This window comes from Magnolia sinica, chromosome 12 (genome assembly GCF_029962835.1).
Source record: "Magnolia sinica isolate HGM2019 chromosome 12, MsV1, whole genome shotgun sequence".
Lineage (NCBI taxonomy): Eukaryota > Viridiplantae > Streptophyta > Magnoliopsida > Magnoliales > Magnoliaceae > Magnolia > Magnolia sinica.
The window spans coordinates 82,144,128-82,170,684 of NC_080584.1; the positions used below are offsets into that span (position 1 = coordinate 82,144,128).

General features: G+C 39.2%; 1 non-coding gene across 1 annotated transcript; it reads right to left on the minus strand.

Annotated features, from left to right (window-relative positions):
- Window positions 1–22,659: 22,659 nt before the first annotated feature.
- On the minus strand, window positions 22,660–22,766 carry LOC131222071 (small nucleolar RNA R71). Its single transcript, XR_009159778.1, has one exon. It is a non-coding gene; the product is annotated as a small nucleolar RNA R71 (small nucleolar RNA).
- Window positions 22,767–26,557: the final 3,791 nt, after the last annotated feature.

Genomic DNA, 26,557 nt, shown 5'->3' on the forward strand with positions numbered 1-26,557 from the left:
TGTTTGCTATCATGCAAGGCCTATGCATTGACAGGCTGATTATCAGAAGACTAGGATCGTCTGATGGTGGAGTTTCCTTGAAGCATTGACCATTGACAGTGCCCCCAACAGGCAATCACAGAGTTGGGGAGTCGATACGAAATCTAGTAATTCATATTGACCATTGTATATTTCCTCTTATATATAAGAATAAGGGCAAATTCTGATATTTTTACCTTATAATTCCGAGTACCAGCTTACCAATAGGAGAGGTCTCCTTTCAATTCTATCAGTTAGGATTGCACCCAATGCTGTTATCGGAACTTGAAAAACAGTACCATATACAAAAGTTCAGAAAAAAGGATCTTAAAGTGGAGAAATTTCTGACGTGATTTGCTTGCAGCAGCACATGTGCCAATGTAGATATATTAGGATCCAGTCCACTCATCAGGGGAGCTACAAGCATACATTGAGTATAGGATGTTGGTCATCTTTTTTCCAACCTCCTTTGGTTAATGACTGGAGAGACCCAAATTTTGCACCATAGCATGTTCATGACAACCCTAGCTGATGAATGTTCATTCAAAATACAATCTGTGAGCTATCAAATCAATGATTGCAGTAAGACAAAAGTTGGTGATGGAAATGAAGAATCAAATATTTCTAAACATTCTCACAACAAGTAGATTTTATCAATTGTAAAAACATTAAAAGAATGTAAGGGCCAAGTTATTTATGAAACTATTGATCAGAGACAATCTGTCAGGAACAGTGAGAAAATTTAAATTTGAAAATTTTCCCACTCAGATTTTCCTTCACACAGCATCTATCAGAGAGCCTTGTACCATATCATTTCCTTTTAATTGGAAACCAACTCTAACACCAACAGAAATGGCACAATGTGAACATAGTCCAGGATAGAGTACTGCACACTCAAAATTCACCGCAAGAAAGAAGAATATGATTGATTGATTGAATAAATAAAAACTGATATATGTGCGGCAGTAATGACAAGCCAAGTACTACCCTATATTGTCTTCCTAAAGTTCTTGGGCTCCTCAGGGTCCTTAAAAGGGTATGCACCCACTAGCATGACATAGAGGGTTACTCCACATGACCACACATCCACAATCTGAATTGCAATAGTAAAAACAGCTAGCAAGCAGAGTAGATTTGAAATCATGACCATAAAAATAAGAGACAAAAATACTTTTCCTTCGAGGTTTACAAGTGCTCATCTATCAAAATCATACCAATAGGAAAATAACGGGTGTGTATATATAACAACGAAAATTCCTAGATTTCATGTAATGACAACAGTCAATACCTATAACAATTTCATAAAGCATGGGAAAGAAAAGGAATTGATATTTGCATCCACTTTTTGATGTGCCCAACTTTTTCTACATTAACAATAAAATATTTGCAAGTAAAAATAATTGAACTAATGTACTATCAAATGCAGATGTGAAAGGTGCATGTAACAAAAAGCAAGGGTAAGAATAGTAGCTCTCACTGAAAATCTGCACCCACCAGGTTTACATCAATGAATTAAGTGTTCAAACCTCTATATGATGATAACTGCAAGACCGAATACTTGATAACATTCCTGTATTCGTGTTTTCTCCTATATGGAAATAACTTCTTGATTTTGAAAGACCTTTAGCATGTATGATGCCTTTCTCTGAGGGAATGCATTAATGCAATGTAATCTCTTTTGCCTTAGCTCTCTCTAATGAAAAGATAGACAATTTCCATGCATTTGAATCAGCCAAGATACAAAGGATTTAAGCAAGTAACAATGACACTTCAATTAGCAAAAAATTCAATCCTCCAACAAAGAAAAAGACTCTTCTCTATCATATAGAAAAGAGAAAACAAAAGAGTATGACTTCAACATACATAGGAAGCACCCTGTCACTTTGTCATTAATCTCCTACCATTAAAGACAATTAGCAGGAATCCAGGATGCATTTCAAAACAATTAATTCTGAGCACACATTTTGAAATGCATGTTAAGATTCCTCTAGTTGCATGATTAGTTTCCAATTCCTAACTCCACACCAATCTTACCACTGACTCAATCTTGACACACAAGTTTCCTGGACCTAACAACCTTCTAAAACCAAAAGTCATTAAATCTAAGAACAAACTCCTAGAAGGAATGTTGTTGGAGATTTTTGCACTATGGCCTGCCCCTAGTAGAATGAATAAATGGAGAGTCTGTATTGATAATCGGCCATCTGATGTGTCTTTCAATAGATCCGGGGATGTTGTGGGGACATTAGTATTCCCCTATATATATGTCATTTCAAAAAGTTAGTATTCCCTATATATGAATTACCCAAGTTTCTTGACTAGTTTCCAACTCCTTATTTTCTAGCTTTACACCACTACATCCAGTGGATCAAACCTCTGTATGACACCACTACCAACTCTGAATATGAAAAAAAGGGCATCTATTTCCCGATAAATCAATAATATTATTGGCAAGTAGATATCTTTCAGATTACCTTTGCTCAAGATGCATCAACAATTGTATGAGATGGCGACAAAGTGCAGGCAGAACATATGCTGGATTCTTTTTAGACAATCTGCCAACAACTGATATAGCAAACTCTCGAACATCAAAATCCTATGACATGGAAAAGAAGAAGAAAAAAAAAATAGTGAACATGCCCCTATGTTCATAAACGTTTTTCAAATAAAGATAATAGTTCAAAAGCTCATAGAAGAGCCATTAGCAGGTTGTGCCAAAAATTATACCTCATCAAAAGAAAATCATTATACAAGTAATTACACACAAAAGATAGACAAGCATACCTCACGACTCAAGAAGAACTTCAAATTTTTAAAGAGAGACTTGCACTCTTTGGTCTCCTTATCTTCTTCTTCATCCTTGCCAGAGGCCCACAAGATGAGTGGGACTTAGAGAAGTTCCATCATAGGTCGCTCTAACATGAAACTGTGATGCCTCAAAAATCAGGCTAACCATAAAAACCAATGATGCACAACCATTCAAAAGACTCTAAATTTGCATTTGTAGACCCATATACCAAACAGTTGCACAAATTTCTCATCTTCAATCAGTACATTGTTTTAAATGGCTTCAAATTGCTATTGCCTAATGATGCAAACATGAAATTGGAACATAACAATAGATGCCAACCAACATTTGGGTGTATTAGAAAATGTTCATAAATACGAAATAAGGCTTTCGAGAATCAAAGGTAATGAACCTTGATAATATACATAAATTGCAAACGAATAGAAAGTATTTTTTGAGCTTGAAACCTCAGTGGTTTTGATATAAGGGCATCAAACCAATGTCACAGATTCATTCACAGCTGATCCAAAAGGAAAAACAACTATTAAATTGTATGCCATGGCACTAGACATAAGGTCACAACATTAATGGAAAAAAAGAAGATAAAATGCAAAGAATCGGTTGAAAAAGAAGTTCTCAAGGTACTGCTCGGAGCTCCTACCTGAGCGAAATAATTCTATAAGATCCAGGAGTGATAGTTTCAAAACAAATGGCACCACCAATGGTCACTTGGCCAATGCTGAAAATGCTAGAATGGTATGCACTATTTCTTGGTTTCACTGTCATAAGATATGTGGTGGCTAACCCTACATGCATATTTTGGCCTATTTTCTTCTTTGCAAGTTTAACTTTAAGAACATACACTCGTTTCTTCTCGTCATTAGTTACTAGCCTCTGCTATACGAATTAAGAGTGTATTTTATGACGATGCATGTTTCTTTAAAGACACACCTTAAAAAAATTTAAAAATCACAAAACAAGGGATTCTTATGACCTTAGGAAGTATTTCAGGGCCTGTTTCGCCTAACATCTTGGATGGGATTGGAAGGGATTAGAAGGGATTGGAAGATAGATCCCAGATTGACCAGGCGTGCCAAACAGACACGGGATCTTGATCCCGGGATGTTGTAATCGCATAGATCTTAAGACAATCCACTGACATCACCATCATTACCTTTAAATCCCATCCAATCCACCCTAATCCATTCAAAATTTCTTGGGACGTGTTTGGTTCAAGGGATTGAAAGGGATTGGAAGGTTTAATCCCGGGATTGGCTGGGCGTCCCAAACAAACTGGAAATAGCAATCCCATAGATCTTGCACCAATCCACTGATGCAGTTATCATTACCTTGAAATCCGTGCAATCCACTCTAATACCATCCAATTCCATCCAATCTGCCCAGCAAAACAGGCCCTAATGGTGGGCGTTCAATCACCACAGTTTTCTATGGTGTGGTCCACCTGAGATTTAGCCCTAAAATGAGTTGAAAAAAATGAATGGCCCACATACACATATTATGGTGGAGCCCACGAAGCATTTTTAGATTTCAGAAACAGAGAGAGGGGAATGCGGATTGAAGGATTGAGCATCCAAACGCAACAGATTTGAGAAACAGATAAAGAGAGAGAAAGAGAGAAACTAACTGTGGTCCTTCTTCATCTCCTTCTCCTTCTTGCAGTGAAAGGGGTTTTTGAAAACAGAGAGAGGGGAATGCGGCCAAGAGACAGGGAGAGAGGGTGAGGGAGAGCGGGAGATTGAGAGAGGGCAAGGGAAAGAGAGAGACTGAGTGCAAGAGAGAGAGATGGAGAGATGGTTTTCGTCTGCGCGCAGGAGAAAATGGCGGACGGGAAGGGTTTTGTTTTTGGGACGGGGTTCGGATTTTGGAGGGGCGTGTGACGAATGGCTCCTTGGGGACGTTGGGTTTTAGGACCGTGGGGCCCACTGTGATGTATTTCATATATCCACTCCGTCCATTAATTTTAAATTATTATTTTAAGTGCTGATATAAAAAAAATGAGTTAGATAGAATCTGTAAGGAGACCATACAAAATATTAACAGTAGAAATTTAATTTTTATTATTTCTTATGGTGTGGTCTACTTAGACATTTAATCTATATAATTTTTGGGCTCATGCACTAAAATTATATATCAGAATTGTTGGACAACTTAGATCAAACACATATATTCCAATGGACCCCATGGATCCCCTTAAGCACCATTTATGTTTAATATGGTTTAGGTGAGGAGGTATGCTTTAGCGACATATCACTTAAGCTTTAGCTACGGATTAAATCTGTAGCTATATTGCTATGGATTTAATCTGTGGCTAAAAGCTTTCAAAGTCTATAGCCTTTACTCGATTTTTTGGTAGTGAAAACCTGGAGGTCGCCTATCTTATGGGACCGCCGAATCGAATCGATCACCAATATACAAAAACTCTACCTAAAGGCCCATAGGAAAAGTCCTAATAGCACCCAGACCTACTTTATCCAGGAAGATCAGCCCTCGGACCTGCATTGGAAGATCATTCACATGCTTGATGAGGGAGAAGGACTGGGCTTTGTTCCCTCTTCGGGCCATCCCTCCAATTATATTGTATACTAGTAGGAGTCTAACTTTGATGTTAGACCTATAGATGATCTCAGATATTTTGCACTTAGGTATTATACAAAGGAAGAGATCGATTCTATGGCTAGAAACCACGTTTGAATCTTGTCACAAGTTGTCTTTGTAGGACAAAAGGAGTTACATCCATCCACTATAAATGAGCTTATAAAACTAAAAGGAACTCAATTAGCATTATAGAGTGACATAAAGGTAGATTTATAACTAAGTGAGTCACATGGTTCCTCGATCCCTAGCCCTAATTGGGTTTAAAAGGCCTTGTTCGGGGGCTAACTCATGGCCATGGCCTAAAGGAAGGCAGTGACCTAATCAAAGGTTTTAAATAGTTTTGAATGTAAGAATTTTTTTTATAGTATACCTTTCATCTATGATGAATCTCATCATTTAAATGATTTTGACCATGGGACTAAAAGCAGATTGCCTTACGTCTTGGCCGTACATGGAGGACGCATTTGGTGCTTGCCGGATATCCCAGTCGGTGTTTCTGTTGAGGGTTAAATATTGCATATTAGACCATAGTTATTACCAGATTTTACAAACATTATACTATTTAATGCCTTATTTTAATTGTGTTTGTGCTGCAAGGTGAATTTAGGAGCCTGGACTGAAAAATGGTACTAAAAGCATGAATTTAACGCTCAGAAGTCACCAAGGCAAGGGACGAACCCGAGGGGGCCGAGATCGAAGAATTTACATGCCAGAGATCCGAGAAAATCAAGCCATTCACATTAAACGAGCCTGAAAATCGTTCAGAATGCAAGATCACAGGGTTCCCACTATCCGTTCGACTCAAAACTCTATATCTAGCCTGAGGACCATAAATTAACTGTACACGTCAAATTTCAACCATTAGATCCTCGTGAAAGTATCCTAACAGATAAATCAACCCACATATCAGCGATCTGGGGCCCACCTGATCTCTAGATATGCCTCAATTTTGTACTTAACACTTTAAAAGATATGAAAGAACGGATGGACGGAGCAGATGTATCAAGAAATCACTGTGGACCACACTTTGAGTAGTGTGCGTATGCATAGCAAACATGCATCGGCTGTGCACTATTAAGCCCAAAGTCTTCCACAAATTCTCAGGAAAGCACTAGCAGATGGTCCCGTCCGATTGGGTTTTACTAGTGGGCCCCCACTCATCGTTTAGATCAGTAATCTGGACTTTCCTAGCTTTCCTTTTTGGCCCATACACGTGTAAGCACGTGGATCGTTAGAAAACGCAAGATGAACGGCGAGTTGAGTTGGTACGGTGGGCCACGCCATAACCTACCAAAATCATCCCATCCCGATTGGTTTTTCCCCAAGAATCCAATAGACAGAGTAGATTCTTTCAAAAACATCACTGTGGGGCCCACCGAACATGTCAGTGTGTCTGCGTAAGCTTTACGCATGTACCGGGAGATCCAATTTTTCAAGCGGTTGTGGCCCATCACTGGTGATCGGATGGTCGATCTGAACCGTCCATCATGTAGGCCGTCCAAAAACGTCTTAAGGGACGTTTCTTTAGAAAGATAGCAAGAAAAGTGGCATTTTTTCACATGGTTTCTTGACTGTGTAAGCAAAGTCGGTTCATCCAACTTCAAACCGACCTTGCTCCCTGTTGATATAAAAGGAGACGTGAGAGAGAGCAATCATTCTTTGGGAGCAGCCATGGAGGCACAATCTTGGACGTGTGGAGCGTGGCATCATCTAAAGTTCTTTCCTTCTTCTTAGTTTTTCTTCTTTTCCTTTTATACTTTCTTTTAAGAGATTTTTAGTTTGATTTTGTCAGGTTAAACCTCTTAGCTAGGGCTAAGAGGTGAAGCTTGTAGTAAGATGGGATGTTTTTTTACATTTTGATTCGTATTTATAAACTCTCATTGAGTCTGGTTTGATTATAAGGAATGCCTTTAGTTTTTAATGGTTTGTTGTGACTTAAATTGTAATAGATCTGCGATAGCTTTGAGTATTGCTTTTTCATTATTATGATTGTAAAGTTAAGAAGCCCTGTTGTTCACTATTGTCCCTTGGACATGGTTGGATGATGTAATCCTTCTTAACATTCATATATCTCTCCGATTAGTTGTGGATTGGTTAAATTCTGTTGTTTTCTTTGTCTCATAGGCATGGTTTTGTGATGGAATCAATTCTAATTCTCATTCTTCTCATCTCTTGAAAACTAGATCAAATGAAGTTCAGATTCGATTTTTAGTGATATATCTTCTAACTGGATAAAGATGAGACTCTCAATCTAGTTGTGTTTATGAATCAAACATAGATCTCTCAGATCTCTACAAGTGGATCCTTGACACCCTAGTTTCCCATCTTTGAATTCTACAAGTTTTAGTTAATTAATTCACCATTATTCTCTTAATTCTCCCTGATTTAGATTACATCTTTGCCTAGTTCTGGTTCAAGTTACTTTCAGATTACGTACAAGGTTCAGTCCCTGTGGATTCGACCTCGGTCTTACCTAGATTATTACTACATCACAACCCTATACTTGGGGTGTGAATAGTTTCCTGGACTGTGAGGCCCACCTTGATGTATGTGTTGTATATCTGTGCCATGGATCAGTTTTTCCAACTCACTATACAGTGCCCACTAATAAAGCATATTGATGGCCACAAAAGCTTTAGATTCGGCTGTCATCGGAACTTCCCTCATGTGAATGGACGCATCACGTGGTTGCTATGGCGATGTATTAGTGAAATCCACTCCAACCATTAGGTTCTTGATGGTATAATTTAACTGTAAGGACAAAATAACAGGCAAGTTTATGGTTTATGTAGGCCACACCAAGAAAAATGGTGGGAGAAGGGACGCCTATTGTTTAATTTTTACAAGGCTCACCATGATATTGATGTGTGAGATCTACTTAAACTACTAGCTGCCTCTTAACAATAAAATCATGGCACAAAACTTTAGGCCTTTTAAGTGATTTACGTGGGCCATACCAAGTGAAATTATTTGGACGGTGGGTGTTCCCTTCACCTTTTTTTTTATATATATAACAAAGTGGGCACATGCCACAGGTATATCCTTAATCGTCAACAAAATTTACAGCCATTTGGGTGGGTCCCTACAAAAAGACTACGGACCACACATATCACATATCCACAAGCTATTCTAGACACTAGGACTGAAGTAAACCTCCGAGAAAACCTCTGTACAATCATTTACAGAACATACGCCCACCAGAAGCTAATGATAACGGAGAGGAAGGGAGACCACGAAGAAATATCCCTGATGAAGGGCATCTTATAGCACCAAGCCCCGCATTATCCAACACTAGCGCTCCTCTAACTAACCTCCGAAGGTGGGAACGACATCTGAATATTTTATCTGGGCATCGGCCGCTTGCCATTCTCGCTAAAGCATCAACCACTAAATCCCCCTCACGAACTTATATGGCCCAGTTAAATTATTAATGTGGGTGTTTTAAGCCCTATTAGTAAATTCTTATCACACACCTTATGATCGGAGTGGATTTCAAATACACATCAAGTTGGGCCCACCCCATCCCACGCTAGGGCAGGATCGGGAATGGCTTGGGTCTTTACCAGCAGGTTAGGTGGAAAATAAACATTACAAATAAGCCTTTGGAAGTTTAATTGGTGGGCATTCACTAACCACTATTTCATGTGGTGTGGTCCACTTGATATTTTGATCTCCTTCGTTTCTAGTATTATGCTGTAAAATGAGCTGAAAAACTAGTAAACCGCGTGGATATACAATACACGTATCAATGTGGTCCCCACACGGCCAGGGAAACTCTAAATAACCAGTTATCCGGGTGATACGTAATCGGATCCCATGCGCAACACATGCTTGGAATCTCCCAAACTAATTCAGAGTCAGTGTCAGGTTACAGTTGCGATGAATTTGGTGTGGTCCAACGCTGAATTTAGTGTGTCAGGATACAGTTGCGTTGAATTTAGTAATCTGAGTGTGCGGTGATCCAACGCTGTCAGGCCCACCGTGATATATTTGTTTTATATCCACACCGTCCATTTATCTTTTCATTTCATTTTAGAGCATGAACCCAAAAACGTACTGACCTGGATGAAGTGAGAAAACAAATATCAGCTTGATCCAAGTTGTGCCCCCAAGAAGTTTTTAACGGTGAAATTTCAATCACCATTGTTTCCTGTAGTGTGGTCCACTTGAGCATTTGATCTACATAATATTTTCGTTTATTCCATGAAATTAGTTTTAAAAATGGATGGACAGCATAGATAAAACAAATACATAACGTTGGCCCACGTAACCACCCAATCCGCTCCGTGGAAATTACTGTGTTATTCGTGCGTGAGTATACGCATCAAAAAACCGATGGAATCTCGTATGATGGTAGCCCAGACGAGTGGACGTGAAACTTGGGTTGGCTCGACACGAAAACGACTGACCCAAGCACGAGTTTGACTCATGTCCGGTTGACGTTGAAATGTTCTGGGACAGTCCTCTACCAACCGTTGGTTTGGGGACGCGGTTTGGCTGGTGACGCTGGTCGGTGCTCTGTGGCTCCTACAGTGATGTATGTGTTTTATCCACACGGTTCATTCATTTTTAAAGATCATTTTATGCTTCGATCCCAAAAATAAGTAAAATCTAAATCTCATATGGACCACACCATTGGAAAACAGTATAGATTGAATGCCCACCGTTCAAAAGCTCCTAGGGCTGAGTGTAGTGTTTATTTGACATACAACCTGTTGATTAGGTCATACGACCTGGATGAAGGGGGGAAATAAATACCATCTTGTTTCAAAACTTTTGTAGCCACCGAGAAGTTATTAATGGTGGAAGTTTAATCAACACTATACAGTCCACTTGAGATTTTGATCTGGCTCATTTTCATGCTCATGACATAAAATGATATGGAAAAAATGGGTGGATGGCATGATGAAACACATTCATCATGATGGGCCCACGGAGACCACGATTTGACGCTTGATTTTTTTGGCACCAAAAACAACGATGCTGCGAAATATATGTAGGGCCATGAAGATATATGTAGCCTATCCACACCGTCCATCCATTATCCCATCTTAAATTAAGGCATCATCCTAAAAGATGAGAAAGATCCAAAGATCAAGTGAGCCACACCAAAGGATTTAGGAAATCAAATATCTACTTTTAAAAACTTTTTGGAACCACTGTTTGCTTTTGTGTGAGTTGGATTAGCCTCATTTTTTGGCTCATGCCTCAATGTTATTCTATAATGGATGAATGGCAAAGATATATTATATATATCACAGTGGGGCCCACAAATTTAAATCAGTCCAGTTGGACCGGTTTCTCAAGCAGAAATACATATGAATTTTCAAACAGGAAGATGTAAGAGTAAACATTACTTATCCCAATCCATTATAATAATAAAAGGCTATCAATATTAATCATTACTTATCAAAATCCAATATAATAAGAAAAGGCCACTAATATTTTCATACAGGATGTAAAAAATCATTACTCACACCTGCCCCACGCGGCAGACTTTCACGCACTTTTTTTTAATTTTTTTTTTTACACACGCACACGCCCCGCACACTCATGGTAGTGGAATTTCACCACCTATGGATACTTGAACCCTTGACTGGGTGTTGAAACTCCCGAGAGTCTACCACCCGAGCAAGAGTAAGGATCAAACTTTCAGGCACTTGCATCGTACGGATGAATTCCACCGCAGTCCTTATTTAAACCCATGGGTGGAATTCATGGCCATGACCTTGCGTTGAAACTCTCATGAGCCTACCACCTAAGCATGACTAAGGACCCAACGTATTATCATGCAAACCTCACCTTACATGCTAACCAACATACATGTTATAAATGAAAATATAGCCTATAGGAGATTAGAATTGATACAAGTTTAACTTGCATTATCAAGAGGCCACCAATATTTTTAATCCTGTTCATATCTCAGGATACTTGATGAATGATGTGTATCCCTAACACATGACTTGTTCAAGATGACTCCACCCCTTCACGCCACGGGTTGTTCGGACACGTACTTCCTGTTAACATTAAGTTCCTGTCAAATGCTGGGTGGGGCACACTGAAATGTATGCGAGAAATCCATTCCGTCCATCCGTTTTTTGTGAGCTCATTTTAGGAGGTGTGGCAAAAAATGAGGTGAGTACAAAACTCAAGTGGGTCACACTTGAGGGAAAATAGGAAAAGAAATTCCAACCGTTGAAACCTTTCTGGGTTCCACCTTGATGTTTATATGCTATCTAAACCCTTTATAAGGTCAAGTGAAAACATCAAAAATATAGCTTCATACAAAAATTTTATGACTATAAGAATGTTTCAACAGTGCTCACTAAATGCCTACAGTTTCCTCTCATGTGGCCCACTTAAATGTTGGATACACCTCAATTTTTTATCACACGTTCTAAAATGATCTCTCAAAATGGATGGATGGAGTGGATTTCTCATATACATTGAAGTAGGCCCCATCCAACATCATTATGCAAGAACTTCCTGCGCAAGGCTTTCACAGGAAATCCGCGTCCGGGGTTGTTCATTGAATGTTCAGGAGTCAGGACTCTTCTAGAAATGCAAGAATAGTCAACAATCTTTTTACGCGGACTAGACAACATCCAATCTTTGTGGGCCCACCAAGTTGTATATCATATCATTCATTCTACTTATTTAATTTCGTTTGTCTATGCGTGGTGCTATAAGCTCTCCTTTTACACGGTCTAGACAACATCCAAGCTTTGTGGGCCCACCAAGTTGTATATCAGATCATTCATTGTACTTATTTAATTTCGTTTATCTATGCATGGTGATATAAACTTTCATTAGGTATGTATCTTACTTAATCATATTATTTGATGGTTAAATATTTCATTTAAACCATCAATCCAAGTTGTATATCATATCATTCATTCTACTTATTTAATTTCGTTTGGCTATGCTAGGTTACTAGTTGTGGGTGTTATTTCAATTCAATCCAACCCAACCAACATGGCCCGACCATAACCTTGATATACGGTTGAGTATTCAACACCTAACCTGAGCCACATTTCAATGGGGTTGAGATTTTAATACATACCATTCGGTTGGGTTGGGCTTAAGGTCGAATCCACTACCAGTATTGATGGTCTTGACAATAGAATATCGGATTATCTAATATATGGATTAAATAGGCCATTAACACGAGCAATTATTTAGAACCATTAGTAGTCCATGATTGGTCAACAGATATATGGATTAAATTGGTGATTGGACCTATTTTTTTTGTAAATGATCTGGACTGTCCATATTAAATGTCATTGATCAAATTGGTATTTCTCACAATTGTATTATGTTTGCATGGTGACCATGAAATGAACGGTCTACCTCAATGTATTGAACTGTTCAAGTGTCACAATACAACTAGGACCACTGACTTGGAGTTCTCTTAGATAAAGATAAAAAAGACAAGAAAGAAGAAAACCAAAAGAGAATACAAAACCTAATAAAGCAACCGTAGACCGGAAGGTTAAAACATCTTGATTTGATTCTTTTGAGTTTTGAGTTAGCACAATGCAGATAATGGTTTCGAGTGAGAAAAGAGTACGGCTGGAAATTCACATGGTCTTTTTTAGAAGATGTCAAGATAAGAGAAGATGGGACCCACTCAACAAACTTTACACTTGATTTATTTGGTTAGCCACGATGAATGCATACTGGTTCATTCCAATCAACCACAGACTGAGGCCTTACAGCACTTTGAAGACCTCAGCATTCGGAAAATCATGCCTAAAACCTCCAAATTCCCAAGGCGTTTCTGGAATGCCCATTGATCTTGGTGAGACACGATGAATGGAAGTTGCGCACCATGGCGGGCCTTGCACACCCATATTGTTGGTGTCACATCTCAATTTTTTCCCATGTGGTGTCCAATTTAGCTGTCGGATGGACATGATTTTTGTACCTAAGGATGGACAAACTAAATATTATATAATATTGTGTGTTCGCCATCCAACCCTGCATCAAGCGAGTCTACCACCACAAGATGCCCCCCTAAACTAGAATATGTTTGCGCAAGATGACCAATCTAGCAACATTGGATTCGATGATGTAGATCAGGCCATGTGGCTGTGTTGAGGGTTGAATATTGCATATTAGACTCCAGTTCTTACCTGATTTTACAAACATAATACTGTTTAATGCTCTATTTTAATCATGTTTGTGTTGCAAGGTGAATTTAGGAGTCTAGAATGAAAAGTGTGCTAAAAGCATGAATTTAATACTCCGAAGTCACCAAGGCAAGGGACGGACCCCAGGGGACCGAGATTGAAGAATTTACATGCCAGACATCCGAGAAAATCACGCCACTCACGTTAAACGGACCTGAAAGTCGCCCTGAATGCATGATCATAGGGTTCTCACTATCTGTTTGGCTCGAAACTTTATATCTGGCCTGAGGACCATAAATTAACTGTAATCTCGAATTTAAGCTATTGGATCCCTGTGAAAGTGGCTCAACGGACAGATCAGACCATAAAACATTGCTTTTAGGCCCACCTGATATCTGGATATGCTTCAAACTTGGTCTTGACCCCTTAAATTAGCTGTAAGAAAGGATAGATGGATTAGATTTCTTATAAACATCAATATGAACCCCACTTCATGTGGCTGGTGTACACAGCAGGTGTATGCCCGCTGTGCACCGGACCAGTTTAGCTGGTCAAGCTCAGTTTGACCAAGCCTCCTTCCTAAAAACGGAACTTCCGTTTTCCTTTCTCCAGCGTTCACATAGGGACCTGTGGATGATCGTTGTGGGCCACCATGGTGGTCTAGATGATTAATCTGGACCGTACATTAGAATCACACGGAATATATTACCAAGGACTAGGTGACGAAATTTCAAGAAATAGTGAGAATGAGATCCCAGCTGTTCAAACATAGGACGGACGACAGCGAGAAAAATCTTGTGGACCACACCAAAACCAATCCAAAACAGCCCATAATCGATTGGTTTTTCGAGGGGAATCCAATGGACGGAATGGATTTCTCCGCCAGCATCAATCAGGGGCCCCACAGCTAATGCAAAACCGATTTTACGCACGTGTTACGCAGAGACTGAGCGTCCAGACGGCGTTGCTCGCTGTGGGCCAGTTATATGGTCAAGGGAAAGGTCGGATCGATGATCGAGACAGTTCAAAGTCTCGAGAAGGAGGTCACACATCTTCCTATGGTGTTAGAATGGGAGGATTAGATGATCCCTGTCCCGAAAATCCACGTCAAACGCAACTCATCATGCATTTTCTGCTGCTGTTGCTGCGCATGTTTTCACCACCGACTCCAAGGTCTATAAAAGAGAGAGAGAATGGGACGTGAGGGGCATCCTATCTTGGGACCATGCACAAAGGAGAGAGAGAGGGCTAGTTGGCTTAGTTTTTTTTTTCCCTTTTTCTTTGTTTTCTTTCTTCTTTTCCTTTGATTTTGTTTAGAGATCTTTAGCGTCATCATGTCTGGGATGAGCTAAACCTCTTAGCTAGGGCTAAGAGGTGAAGCTTGTAACATGATGGGAGAGTTTCTATGGTTTTGATTCATACGCTAAACCAACTTTGATTTTAGTTTGATTATAAGGAATGCTTTCAGTTTTTAATGATTTGTTGTGACTTAAATTACAATGGATCTGCGATAGGTGAGAGCATGTTCTTTGCATTTGTGTGATTATGAAATTAGGAATCTTGTTGTTCACCATCGTCTCCTGGGCATGGTTGGATGATAGAATCCTTCCTAACGTTCAAAGTTCCCTTAGATTGGATGTGGATTGGCTAAATTCTGTTGTTTGTTTTGTCTCATGGGTAGCATGGTTTTGTGATGGAATCAATTATAATTCTCATACCTATCTTCTATTTGATAACTAGATCAAAAGGAAGTTCATATTTGCGTTTTAATGGTTTATCTTCCAACTAGATGAAGATAGGACTCTAAATCCAGTTGTATTCTTGAATCAAGCGTAGATTTCCCTGATCTCTACAAGTGGATCCTGGCACCCTAGTTTCCTACCCTTAAATTTTACAGATTTTAGTTAAAGTGTTTCACAATTATCCTCTTAATTCTCCTGATTTAGATTACATCTTAGTCTAGTTTTAGTTCGAGTTATTTTCAGATTACGTGCAAGGTTTAGTCCCTGTGGATTCGACCTCAGTCTTACCAAGATTATTACTACATCACAACCCTATACTTGGGGTGTGAACAGGCAGGCATGAGATCTTCGTGTCATATGCTAGATGTATGAAGGTCAGCTCATCAATGATCAGGCTTCTAAGAATCATTTCGATTGAATAACTTGTGAATAAGAACAAGGAACTATTAAGCGGTGTCAACATTGAAGTAAGATCAATAACTAACTACTTTGATAAGGATGCATTCAATGAAGGTAAAGCACGAACGGCAAAAATCAACCATCACTTTATAGTTTGTGAGATATGACATTGCCACATAGCAATGGTTATTCTCACTATGCCATTGAAAAATCTATTAATAGCAAATGAACGTATCAAATCAAATAATCAAAGCATAAAAAAATTAATAATAATGATAATAAAACTTTTAAACTTCAACACAACATTATTATACAATCCCCTGGGACACTTATCATCTTCACTATTGATCATCAACATAAACCCCTTAGCATCTAACAGTAGTTTTGTTTGTCTTTGCCTTATGCATGACCGACTTATTTATAGCTAGTAGATGTAATTCCATTTCATCAGTGCTTGTGTACGGGATTTGAAGGAGAATCTAAGTCTTAAGAATCGTTCGCCTATGCTTATGAGCTGGGTCGACAACAATTTGTAAGACCGGCATTACCTATCTCTTACTTATTAACGCAGTGCTCGGTTAAGTGCACCTTGCTGCTCAGTTAAGCACCCCGTTGCTCTCAATCGGGATGATGATTCTTAACAGTGGTAGGTCTTATTATTTTCGATCTCAAGCTCTGTTGTTAATTTCTATATTCGAATAGCACTTGCAACACTTTTAAAAGTCCTTCATTTTCAAGGCAAAAAGTGTCTACTGCTGGAAAAGTTCCACCCTCTGCAAGTCATCTGATAGCTCCCTTGACAGTTGGAAGAATAGATAGTTGGTCTACCACTGCTTAATTCAGTTGCTCTATCTAGATGATAGGGGTCATAGGTGTTGGGTTTGAATCAGCCCACAATAAGTTCTGGCATGCCCATAAAGTGCACACGTGTACCATATGGCCGAATTCTAGCCCAACACTAGTTTGGCACTCCCGATCGAACTAGTGTGTAACTGTTAATCGAACTATATAAGAATGTGAGTAGACAATTCACTAAAAACAATGGTAACATTGGTGACAATAAACGATATTAAGACCCAAAAAGATTTTTGATGTAGGCCAACCCAAAACTTCTAGATCACTCACCTTCGGCTATCCCGGAGATAGGATCGTCATCATATGCTAAGTCCCTGGAGCATCTAATTGTGGCTCTAGGTAGCATGCTGTTCACAACCCAAGTATAGGGTTGTGATGTAGTAATAATCTTAGTAAGACTGAGGTCGAATATACAGGGACTGAACCTTGTACGTAATCTGAAAGTAACTTGAACTAGAACCAGATGAAGATGTAATCTAGATGAGGAAATTAAGGGAATAATTGTGAATTTAGTAACTCAAACTTGTAAAATTTGAAGGTGGGAAACTAGGGTGTCAAGGATCCACTTGTAGAGATTAGGGAGATCGCTTGATTTAAGAAGACAACTGGACTTAGAGTCCCATCTTCATCCAGTTGGAAGATATAATGTTAAAAATTAACTATGAACTTCCTTTGATCCAGTTTTCAAGGGATGAGAGGTATGAGAATTAGACTTGATTCCATCACAAGACCATGCCCAGGAGACAAAGTAAACAATAGAATTTAACCAATCCACATCTAATCTGAGAGAGTTATGAACATAAGGAAGGGTTCCATCATCCAACCATGCCCATGAGACGATTGTGAACAACAGGGCTCCTACGATCATAACCTCTATACATGCATAGAAAATACTCAAAGCTATCGCAGATCCATTGTAATTTAAGTCACAATAAACCATTAAAAACTATGAATATTCGATAAAATCAAACTATAATCAAAGAGAGTCCCTAAAACATGAATCAAAGCCGTAGAAACCGTCCCATCACGCTACAAGCTTCACCTCTTAGCCCTAGCTAAGAGGTTTAGCCTGACATAATCATGCTAAAGCAAGAAATAAAATAATAATAATAATAATAATAATAATAATAATAATAATAATAATAATAATAATAAAAGAAAGAAGAAATCGAAGATGAGAAGGCGGAGAAGAAGGATGCCGGCCCACGCTCCATAGCTTTGCCGCCACGGCTGCTCACATTCCCAGATGATTTAATTCCCTTCTCCACGCTCTCTCTCCTCCTTTTATAAACTAAGGTGGTTGGTGGAGTGGCTGTTTACACACAGCAGCATGTGCAGCCATGAAAACACAAGTCGAGTTGCGTTGGGATCTTGTTTTTGGCAAAAGGATCATCAAAGAACCGAATTTTTCTCTATGGTTGGGGTAAAGAACCCCCCTTTGAAGATTTTAGACGGTTCAGATCATCCAATCGACCACAAACAGTGGCCCACAACACCCCACAACGTTCAGAAAAACTAGAAGTGCATATGGTGCGAAATTTCCTGTGTGAGATGCTCGGTGGGACCTATAGTGATGTTTTCTGGAAAATCCACACCGTTAATTAGATTCATGGAGAAATTTAAGTCAGAAAGGAGTAGTTTTGGTCGACTTTTGGTGCAGTCTACTGTATAAAATCAATTCACAGTCCATCCTATGTTTTTCAACGATCCATGTGTGTATGTATGTATGGGCCCAAAAGGAAACTAGGAAGGGTTGTACCCCCCTTTGGAGAGTATGGACGGTCCAGATCATCCATTTGGATGATGGGTGGGCCCCACTACCCAAAAATGGTCAAACAGCGTCCACCCGCTGGCGGACACTTTTGTGCTTGAGGAAGAAGGTCGGGTCAACCTCTGTTGACCGGATTCTCTGTTCGGTGCACCTCTCGTGCACGTATACCTTATGTACATGTAATGTACATGTGGGGTCTATCGTGATGTTCGTGAGAAATCCGCTTTGTCCATCCATTTTTCTACCTCATTTAAGAGGTTGAAACCAAAATTAAAGTGTATCCAGATATCAGGTGAGCCCTAAATCAGAGATTTATGGTCTGATCTGTCCGTTGGACTGCTTTCACAAGGATCCAATGGCTGAAATTTGACATGTACGGTTAATTTATGGTCTTCAGGCCATATATAAAATTTCAAGCCAATTGAATGATGGTAACCCTATGATCTTGTATTCCGGACGATTTTTGGGCCTGTTTAACGTGAGTGGTGTGATTTTCTCAGATCTTTGGTATGTAAATTCTTCGATCTCGGTCCCCTGGAGTCTTTCCCTTGCCTTGGTGATTTATAAGTGTTAAATCCATGCTTTTAGTGCCCTTTTTTCAATTCAGGCTCCTAAATACACCTTGTATCATAAACGTGATTAAAATAGGGTGTTAAATGTTAAGGGTCAAATATTACATAACAGACCTAGTTATTGCCTGGATTTACAAACAGGATACTGTTTAACAGCCCGATTTACTTGTGTTTGTGTTGCAAGGTGACTTTAAGAGCCTGGACTGAAAAATGGTACTAAATATATGGATTGACGCTCTGAATTCACCAAAGCATGAGACAGACCCCAGGGGACTAAGACTGAAGGATTTACACACCAGGGATCCGAGGAAATAAAGCCGTTCACGTTAGAGAGGCCCGAAACTGGCGCAGAATGCAAGATCACAGGGTTCTCGCCATCCGATTGGTTCGAAACTTCATACATGGGATTGGGACCATAAATTAACCGTACACGTCGAATTTCATCTGTTATATCCTTGTGGAAGTGGCCCAACGGACAGATCAGTCCCTAAAACTCTGATTTTGAGCCCACCTGCTATCTGGATATGCTTCAGAATTGGTATCAATGCGTTAAATGAGATGAGAATACAGATGGATGGAGTAGATTTCTCATCAACATCACAGTGTGCCCTACACTAGTAGAGGCGTGCATATGGAGTGGCACGTTCGCCAAGCACCGAACACACCAGAGTCGGTCAACATGCGCTAACCGACGTATCTCCCAGTCCGGCTCTTTCTCAAATAGCGTCCGCCCACGTCTTCCATCGGTTTTGCTTGTGGGCCCCACCCATCATCCATATCATGAATCTGAACCGTCCAAGGTGTTCAGGGAGGGGGTATTACCCTTGCCTAAGTGGCATAAATATAGAAGATAGTGAGGGTCACAATCCAGCCGTCCAAACGGAAGATGGACGGTGGACTGAACCAGCTTGTGGGCCACACCGAAATCAAACCGAAACAGTTCCTTCCAGAACGGTTTTTCGTCCTGAATCCAGTGGATGGTGTGGATGTCATAATAGAATGTAATCGACCCGCCAGAAGCACAACGGAAGAAGTCCGTTCTCTCTGTTTGCGCAAGAACAGAGCTTGCGGACGGAATTTGTGGGCCACCATGGCCCATGATCCAGATAATCGGGATCGTCCATCAGGGGTAAAAGGGCCCTATAAACATGGCCTAGGTGTCGAAATCGCGGAATGAAGTGCAGGCCGCTGTTGATATTCCAAAACGTAGAATAGACGGTGTAACAAAATAAACTATGGGCCACCATGGTTTTTACCCAAAATCGATCAGGTCTGAATGGTTTTTCGTAAATAATCCGGTGGACGGTGTAGATTTCTTGAAAGATAGCCAAAGTGGGCCCCACCGAGAGCACAGCGCAGCTCTTGTGCGTATGTTACGCACATCCAAAAATTTCGGACGTTTCGGACAGTGGTGGCCCATCTCTGCCGATCTATTTGTTGATCCAGACCATTCAAGTTGCAGATTCTGGGGTCTAAACTCCTCCTAGGTGGTCGGATCGACCGGACTGGTTTCACTTTCATCTTGCACTCGATCCAAACGCAAGTCCTTTTGCGTTTCTTTTGCTGCGCATGCTACTGCACCGCCTGGCTGCGTAAGAAGCTGTTTAGGAGCTTTCCGCATCGACGCCAGCAGCCACAGGATGGCGTCTAATGCTTCTATAAAGGAGAAGAAGAGAGAGAAAAAGGGATCGGAGAGGAGAAAAAGGAATTTTGGCAGGGACGTGGCTGGACGTGAAGTTGTTTAACAGTTTGTTTTCTTCTTCTCGTTGTCCTGATTTTATGCATTGAGAGGTGAGTTAAATCATGGACATGAGTAGCTAAACCTCTTAGCTAGGGCTAAGAGGTGAAGCTTGTAGCGGGATGGGAGACTTTTGTTATGCTTTTTGTTTAGACTGAATTGATTTTTGATTTAATTTTATTATGGAAATATTTATAGTTTTTAATGGCCTGTTGTGACTGACATTACAATGGGTTTGTAATGGCTTTGAGTATTTCTTTTTCCTTACTTTGATTATGATGTCAGAAAAGCCTTGTTGTTCGCCATCGTCTCCTAGGCATGGTTGGATGGCGGTATCATTCCTAACCTTCATAAACATCTGATTAGTTGGTAATTAGTTTAATTCTGTTGTTGACTTTGTCTCCTGGGCATGGTTTGGTGATGGAATCCATTCTAATTCATATACCTTTTATCTCTTTAAAAATTATATCAGAGGAAGTTCAGTTTAGGTTTCATGATTTTTGAAGCAGGCATAAGATCTCCCTGATCTCTACAAGTGGATCCTCTGAATCCCTAGTTTCCTATCTCTGAATTTCTTAAGTTTTAGAGTAATATTTCACTATTATTCCTCAAAAACCATTTGATTTATATTTCATCTTAATCTAGTTCTAATTCTACCTAACTTCAGATTACGAACAAGTTTCAGTCCCTTGGGATTCGACCTCGGTCTCACCGAGTTTACTACTACATCACAACCCTATACTTGGGGAGTGAACAAGTTTTTGGCGCCATTGTCGGGGATTGACGGCTACGTTTTTCTGAAATTAATTAGTTTTAAAATTAGGTTAAGATTAGGATTTTACTAACTTTAGGTTAAAGGTTTTTATTTTATTTTATTTTTAGAAACTAACTTGTTCTCCTGTTTTGTAGGATCCTGACATAAGTTTCTAAATTGGTAATTCCCTCCTAATTTCTCTGCTTTTTCTACTTTTAAAATTAGGGTTTAAATTTTAGAAATTTTCTAATTCTAGTATTTTCCTATTTGTAGGAAATAGTTTATTTTTAGAAACTCTCCTCTTTTGTTTTTAGAAACTAGGTTAGTTATTTCCCTTTTTAGAAATTAACTTTCTATTTTTTTATTTTTAGTAACTTTCTAATTTTAACTCTTTTAGAATCTAACTTTGTTTCTTAATTTATTTTTAGAAATTTCCTGCTTGTAGAATTTTTGTGTAGAAACTAACTTTCTTATTTTGTAAGCTTTTAAGGTAGAAATTTCTAATTCGGTAAGCTTTCTCTCTACTTTCTATTTTTTAGTTCTCTTTTAGTAATTTACTTTCTAGTTTAGACTTTTCTTCTTTTAGAAACTGACTTGTTTGTTTTCTTTTACAGGTCTTTAACTTAGGGACTTCAAGTTGGTAATTTCTTTCCAACTCTCTCTTTCTTTCTAGATTTTCTTTTCGTTCGAATTTGATTTAGGGTTGCGAGTGTTTCATGCCCAAGTGGGCCCGTGACAACACTCGACGTCTCTTGACTAAAGGAGGATTGGTTGAGGGGTTGACTATCCACCGTAGGACTAGACACCACTCAAAATCCCCTGAGTTAATTGAAGTGATGGCTGGAAACCAACCTCTTCTACCCCAACCTAGGGTAGAGGACATTCAGGATGAAAATGAGGTGTATCAAGCAACCCCGCCACGTACCTTACGAGATTATTTACAACCAGCGGGGGTGAGTACGCCCTCATGCATGATTTTTCCTAAAAATACAGGACATATGGACATCAAGCCAGGGGTTATCCAACTCCTTCCTAAGTTCCATGGGCTTGAATCTAAAGAACCATATCTACATTTGAAAGAGTTTGATGAGATCAGAGCCACTTTATATTTTCAAAATGTGTCTGAGGACACAGTCAGGCTGAGACTCTTTCCTTTTTCCTTAAAAGAGAAGGCTAAGACGTGGTTACATTCACTGCGTCCTAGATCCAATGGCGCATGGAATGATATGCAAAGGGAATTTATAAAGAAATTCTTTCCACATCATAAAACAATTACCCTTAGAAAAGCAATCATGAACTTCACCCAAAAGGAGGATGAAACGTTTTACCAATGTTGGGAAAGGTTCAAGGATTTGGTCAGTTCATGCCCACAACACGGCTTTGAAACGTGGCGCATTACAAATTTTTTCTATGATGGACTGACATCTTCCATGCGCCAAATGGTCGAGACAATGTGTAATGGAGAATTCATTAATAAAAATGTTGACGAGGTATGGGAGTACCTCAATAGTCTTGCTGAAAAAACACAATCATGGGACTATTACCCAAAGTTGAACACCACGTCTAGGCCGACTCAATTAAAGGAGAAAGATGGATTATATCTCTTGAAAGAAGAGGATGATCTCAAGTGTAAAGTGACTACGCTCATAAGGAAAGTTGAGGCCATGGAAGGAAAGAAGGATAAGGTTAATGAAAGTGTTTGCGGCATCTGTGATTGCAACATTCATACAACTGAAAATTGCCCTACAATACCCGCCTTTCGAGAAGTGTTGAATGAACAATCCAATGCCGTAAATAATTATCAAAGACCTTTCAATGGACCAACCTCTAATACGTATAATCCTGGTTGGAAAAATCATCCAAACCTTAGTTGGAGAAATGGACAAACTGCTACCCCTCAAAGTTTCTTCAATCAAAATCCAAATCAGGGAAAACCTCAAGAAGAACCGGTTCAAAATTCCATGCAAGACCTGACCCATGCAATGCGAGACTTTATGCAAAAGATGGATTCACGCATGACGGTTATAGAAAAAGGGATGTTTCCTACACAACCGCTCCCCAATCCTAAACCACAATACGAGATAAGTGATCCCAGCTCTTCAAATCAAATGGGCACGCTAAATCCATCACCACTCTTAAGAGTGGAAAGATCATTGATAAAACCCTTCCGGTTAGGCCCGAAAAGCCTCAAGAACCAGAAGAGGACAACAATAATGGATCTAGTGAGACCCCATAAAAATTAGAACCGAAACTTCTAGAAAAGCCAGTTGCTCCATTTCCCTAACGGTTGGTTACACCAAAACCTCTCTCTAACTCTCAGGATATCCTAGAGGTGTTGAAACAAGTGAAAGTCAACATTCCTCTACTTGATGTCGTAAAACATGAAAAGGCCAAGCTATATGTCCTAGAGGGGGGGTGAATAGGACAATGCCAAATAAAAACTTATAACAGCGGAATAATAAAGAAAATGATAGCCAAATTAAATAACAATGCAGGAAAGTAAAACAACCTCAAAATTCAGATCTTGAGAGGTTGATACAAACGTTATTCTAAGGACAACCTTACACCAAAAACAGAGTTTATGGTAGGACAACCTTATTTCTAGAAAGGTCTTTGTATCAAGTCTCAAATCGAAGAGGAATACAGAATTAAATACAAACTGAAATGAAATAACTTGTAATTAAAAATGTATTGTTCTAGGGACAGCCATACACCATAAAAATGGCAGGGCAACCTTGCTGGAACAACTTTCAAATGAAATTGAAAAACAAGCTTATAAATGAATAGCAGAAAATAAATTCTAAGCTATTACAACATTCTCACAAAGCTTGAAATAATTACAACATTCACCACCATACATACATCCCACAAAAATTAATTAAAAGATTAAAAGAATAAATCAATCAACCACAACTCAAAGGTTTATAGTGGTTCGCCTGTGTGTTCACCAACTGTTATACAACAGCCACACAAAAAGGCTACTCCACTCCTAATATCCTCACACAGGGGATATTAGCGTTCACTAAAAATAGGTTTTCCCAGGTTCACCCAAAACCCTTACAATTGTGTCTTTGTATGTGGGCTTACACAATTAAAAAAACCCCACTTCTGAGTTTTCCTGGCTTTCCTCAGATAACCAAAATAACAAGATTTTTCTGGCAAATCTTGAAAGAAACCAAAATAATAGAAAGGAATTTACAATATGTAAAATACCTGAAAATCTCCTTCGTTGTAGCAGCCCGGTAGAACCAAATCAAAGTAGATGATTGAATGTCCAAGTTCAATGTCCAGTACTTGATTACAATGGTTCTAATTCTAATAGATTTTAAATTAAACCAAATAGGGCTTGCCTTAATTGATTTTGATTCCAAAGAAAGGGAATAATAATTTCTCTTTATCAAATCAGATTGGAATATAAGAAACAAAATCAATTAAATAAAGCTAAGGAAAGAGAATATTAAATAAGCACACTTAGCTTAGATGGAGCACAGAATTATCTCTCAGAAGTTTGACGAAGATTGGCTTGAATGGATTAATTAAATCGATGATTTCTTCTGAGATTCGTGCACTATTTATAAGTGAGAAGATCGGGTCTTCGACTGGTCTAGAGTGCTCTTCGACTAGTTGAAGCTCTAACAGATATTTGAAAAATCCGGCGGGATATGCTTTGACCGTTCTACGACTGGTCGTAGGTCACCTACGACTGGTCGTAGGTTTCCTTCGACTGGTCGTAGGTCCTGCAAAGGTTCGCTAGACTTCGAGTCGTAGATTGTACGACTGGTCGAAGATCAGTCGACACTGTTCCTACGACTGGTCGAACAGATTCCTGGACTAGTCGAAGGCTAACAGATTTTATCCGGAATTTGTAACAAACTTACGACTGGTCGAGGAATTTCTTAGACTGGTCGAAGCAAGTCTAGGACTAGTCGAAGAAGGCCTAGGACTAGTCGAAGAACAGACCAATCACATGTAAAATAAACATTCAGCTTATGTATCCGAAATGACCTACTTCTAAGGTCATCCTATGGTCAAACAAACCTCAATCATGAAGTATGGACATTGAAACAAGAGACCATGAAGAATGAGCCTTGAAGTCTTGATGTAGATTAAACCTTGAAGTAGCTCAATCTTGAAAGTGGCTTGAGTTTCAGCTTGAGTCTTGAGTTCAGCTTGACTTTCAACTTGAGTCTTGAGTTCAGCTTGAGTTTCAGCTTGAGTCTTGAGTTCAGCTTGACTTTCAACTTGAGTCTTGAGTTCAGCTTGAGTCTTGATTTCAGCTTGAGTCTTGCCTTGTACTTTCTTTTCAGCTTGAGTCTTGTGAGCAGTTCTTTCATTCAAGATCTTGAGCTTTGCTTGTTGTGAGCTTAGCTTGTTTATGAGAGAGCTTCACTTATGCACGTTATATATAACAGAGTATAATAGTGATTTTGGCACTACAAATTTGACAACAAATAGGGATAGAAACTATAGCACTTACAATCTCCCCCTTTGTCAAATTAGTGACAAAACACATAACCATGATAAACAAAAGTAAAACAACTGGTTAATACCTGCAAATCAATATTCAATATTCAACATTCAACCAGTTTCATTCAACAAGATCATATACTCAAGATCAAACATATATTCTCCTTGACACCCCACTCCCCCTGAGTAACATAACCAATGCTACTCCTCTCACAATTACATTAACAACAAACCATTCTCCCCCTTTTTGTCACAATATGACAAAGGAGAACTAAATAAAGGAATTAGAGTAAACATGAGGAGAAAATAGAGTATAGCAAAAGAGTCATAGAGATACTCAAGATAGCATCACATATATCCAGCATAAATATTACATTAAGAACAAATATCCAGCATAAAATCCAACTCAAACTCAATCAAACAAGAGCAAAGTAATAAAGTTATTACATACCAAAAGTCTCATAGAAACTAGTCAGAATTAGAACTTGAAGATGGAGCAGGAATAGAAGGATCAAGTTGGTGCATGCCTTTGTTCAAGCGCCTAAGATATTTGCGCATATACTTGAATTGCAAATCATGAGCAACAGACATGTTTTCCAACTTAACATTTATATCCTCAACTCTACCTTCTAATGCACTCAGACGTGCATCAACATCAGATGGTACAAAATCTGGATCATTAGCTGAGTCAGAATCCAGTTCCTC